The sequence below is a fragment of the Austrofundulus limnaeus genome, unplaced genomic scaffold (genome assembly GCF_001266775.1).
Source record: "Austrofundulus limnaeus strain Quisiro unplaced genomic scaffold, Austrofundulus_limnaeus-1.0 Scaffold2205, whole genome shotgun sequence".
NCBI lineage: Eukaryota > Metazoa > Chordata > Actinopteri > Cyprinodontiformes > Rivulidae > Austrofundulus > Austrofundulus limnaeus.
Genome location: NW_013954607.1, coordinates 15,696 through 19,964, shown reverse-complemented (window position 1 = coordinate 19,964; position 4,269 = coordinate 15,696).

Genomic DNA, 4,269 nt, shown 5'->3' with positions numbered 1-4,269 from the left:
CCCCCCCCGCCTGCTCGTTTACTTCTTTCAGCTTTCAGAGTCTCGCATTGCACGTTTGATTCTCGACACCAAAGACACCCTCTTCCAGAACTGTCCAGGGAGAGGCACCTGCTCCATGTTTTGCTTCCCTCTCCACCCCTCCTCCTCCTCCTCCTCGCGGCTCCACCCAGCTAGTTTGCTCTTGCGTGCTGTGTCATGGCTTCAGTGAGAAAAACTGTAATGTTCACTATGCAGATAGAGGGCTGCAGATCCCTGCCCTTTCCTTTTTTTATTTTATTTTTTTTGTTTAGTTTTTGGCCCTCGCCCCGCGCTCCCTCTGTGTGGCAGCTAGCACTTTGCTCTGACTTTGCGTTGTGGTGCACCTCGCAGCAGCATGTCTCCCTCCCGCCGTCGCCATATGTGACAAAGCTATTGGTGGCTCTTGGCATTTTCTTGTTGCTGAGTAATTCTGGTGTTGTGACTAGCAAACAAAAACTGCTCCTACAAAAGAAAAAAAAAAGGAAAGAGAAGCTTGTAAATTACCATCCAAGCATGCCGATCAATACTTGCAGACGTGTCATCAGCTGCAGAGAAAAAGCAACAACATTGAAAGCACTTATTGTGGAGGATGTTGACGTCCGTCTGTGCGTTTGACAAAGAATTCTCCCAGAAATCTATAAAGTGCATGATAATCCTGTTTGTACCTTTTTGATAGACCAACTCCCTGTCTTAATGCCTGGTTGGCGCGTGTGCGTATGTGTGTGTGTGTGTGAGCTCAGTGTGAGTTGTCTGTGCTACTGCTGAGCTTGACTGTCCTGAGTTGAGAAAATGTGAACTTTGTGCAATTTGATTGTGCCTACAGTGGAACATTATTATTGTGCACCACAGTTATGTCACCAACTTCACGTGGGGCCCACGTTGTGCTTTTCTTTTTAAATGCAAGAATGTTTTTTTTAATTTCATTGTTTTATTGTCTGCACCCTAAACATTCCTGTAAGGGTTTTCTTTGGATGAGAGTCACACCACAGTACCTATTTGTGTCTCAGCAGGTGGCAACGGAATAGGTTGTAACGCAACTCCTGCTGTGACCAATGTCCACTTTTGCACACAGAATCCCCCCAAAAATCTGCACTTCCTATCTTCTCCTCACAGTCTGTTTTTCATTTGCTGTTGGAAGCTGTGCAGCGCGGTCGAGACGTGGATATTTTGGAAATATCTGTGGCTTGGATCTCAGCTGTGCAACGAATATCTGCCCGCTGTTCCTCACTCACATTGCAGAAAATACATGCTTCTGTTTCAGTTTTTACGCAAGCACACTGTCAAACACAGCTTCGCTCAAGAAACAGAGACGTTCGTTCGACTCAGTTTTGTTGTGGTCATTTGAGATGCCATGGATCAGAACGCAGAATGCTCCGTGAAGGAAAAAAAGGGCATGATCAGGATTATTCATCAGTCACGTTGAGTTCTTTTAGGTCCCATCATCAGGGCTCGACACGGCAGCGACAAACTACAGCGATTAGCGGCTGTCATCGCAGCCAGGGTGAAAACCCGACACACGGGACGCGATAGCGATCACAGCGTTGCGAATCGCGCTCTCAGGTCGCTTGTCTTCACAAAATTTGATTGGTTCTCGACTCTGAAGGCGGGTGTGCATTACGGACGTGTAAACCAAACAAATCTTGCGATGTTAATGATACTGAAAAACAAACACACATCAAGATACAGTTTTATGAGGAAAAACTTACCATAAACTTCACCCTGKTGCCAATAAATTCCCACAAAGCTTTTTAGTAATCACTTGGTGAAAGTGTTAGCTAACGGCAGTGTGTAGCATACTCTCCTCTCATTGGTCAGTCAATAAAACCCTCGCTGATTGGTTGTACGCTAAGCGACAGCGACAAAAGTTGAACATTTTTCAACTTTCATATGTCGCATCGCAAGCTTGTGTGTGCACGTCTACGTGTACGAGCGCGAAATTTCACATGCCCTATTTTCGCCGGTCGCTTAGCTGGAGGAGGGCAAGCGATTGTCGCTTCACCGCACAGGCTCCATAGGAAATGAATGGAGAGCGAGCGACGTCGCCTCCCGTGTATCGAACCCTTACTCTGAATATTTTTAACTAATATTTTCTCAGTTCACATAGAAGACTCTGTTCACACAATACTAACAGGTGTGATGAAAAACTTGTGGCAAAAATGACAACATTAAAGGAGACATATTGTCCAAAAATCCACCTTTTTTTAGCCATTAAATGGATTTTGTTGTGTACTTGGAGTCTCTAGGAGCGCAGAAATGTTGAATTTAGTTTCCCCCGGCGCTGCGTAGATATCTTTATATTCGGTTTGGGTTGTATTTTTCAACCCGTTCATTTTTCTGTATTTTCTTTTATGTTTTTTTTAGAACTATTACATCACAGTATTTGTGACTGATAAGGTCTGGACTTACCAACTACAATTTGATCATCTTCATTCTCTTATCTGGGTTTCTGTTCCACTATATAGTCATAAACTCCTCTATCAAACTAGAATGGATCGCTTTGGAAGCTGGAGGGGGGCGGGGTGTGAAGCACCTCATTTGGATTTAAAGAAACAGCCTTAAAATGAGTTGATCTGAGACACACCTCAGAAAAGGAGTGAGGGGGGGTTGTGGAGTTACAATGAGGAAGGATTCAGACCAAAGCATTGCAGTTCCACTTTATATAGACCCCAACTGCATGATTTAAATGTGAGAAACAAAAGCATGATATATGTCTCCTTTAACAACACACAAAATACAAAGTGAGAATAGTCTGAGCTTGAAAAAAATGTTCTTGTAATAACATTTACAGTTTATTGTCAGTTATTATCCATTTCAACATAGAGTCAAAGTTTAATGGCGACAATACCAAGACAAACCGGTGCAGTCATAAAACCTGTAAAAACTGCTCCATTGTTGTTTTGGTTGTGGGCAGAACATCTGAAAAATATGCCAATAAGCCCTTTTATTATTTTTGGCATTTAAAATTTGTTTTTCTCACCAAATTCATCATTTGCAGATGGTTAAGACGTGCAAATAAGACAGAATGTGTTTTTAATAATATTGAGTTTATTGCAGACTGGGCCTTAGGATAAGGATGAGTGGGCTTTTGTATTTAGTTATTGACTTGATTTTTGATTAAAACGTAGAAGAAAACAGATTGTATTTGTCTACTGATAATAATGTAAACAATGTTATGCACAGAAAATATTCTGTACCAGTTTAACACATGGCAGCAACAATTATTGCTATCCAGGGTTCATTTTATTTGCATTTTACAAGATTTTTTTCATCTGATTATGTGTTTTTAAGTTTTTTTATATATATGTGCGATGTTTCTTATATTTTTTATGTTGCACTATTAGTACAAGTTCCCATTTTCTCCCCCTCAGACAGATAAAGTTCCGTCCACATCTCTCAGGTGTCCTCTGAATGTTTGTAGATCTAATTTTTATCATGTTTTCTAAGATGCAATTAAACTGCTTTGTTTTGGTTTTATTTCAGAAATATATTTTTGCACTGCAGTGCTTTTGCATGACTGATATACAGACTCAAAGGTTGTGTGACTTTTTGTTTATACACTGTTTTTGCTGCAGTTTGTGTGTCATAGCAGATCAGAACGATGTTGAACTTCATGCAGGCTGTATGATGGAGGGTTCGCTTTCAGGTCATATTTAAACCAACCACTTATTATTTAATTGCTTTTAAATCTTATTCCAGTAGTTTCTTAAAAAAGATTTTTTCCCTGTTATGTGAACACTAAAAATCTATGCATGTTATCCTTGAATGCTATGTTTCTTTGACCAGCTGCAGATGTAAAAGTGCATGTCTTAACAGCTGCTTTTAGCAGAGCTCACTTCTGTAAACTTGTTAACAGTGTCTTAAAACATATCACCTCGACAGATTTTGTTTTATTTATTTTTCTGTTCTGTGTTGACCGTTTTTGAAGTCTCGGTTACAGTTTTATACCGAAGGAGTATTTTCTAAAATAACAAGCTTGGGACTCCAACAGCGCTGAACCTCATCTGTGGGATTTCAAGGCGAGCGGGACGTGAATGCTCTGTTTGGAGCTATGAAGAAGTTTAACCCCCTTCCAACAGCTCGAGTATTTAACCTGAGGGGGAGGGGGTGGTTTTTATGAATGAGAACAGCATGACCTCTGATGTCTGGCTCCTAATTCTTACCATATCTTCATCCGTTCACCTTCAACTCTAATGCTGCACAGAGGTGGGAGGACCTTCCGTCACTGGCAATAGCACAATATGAGTATTGTAT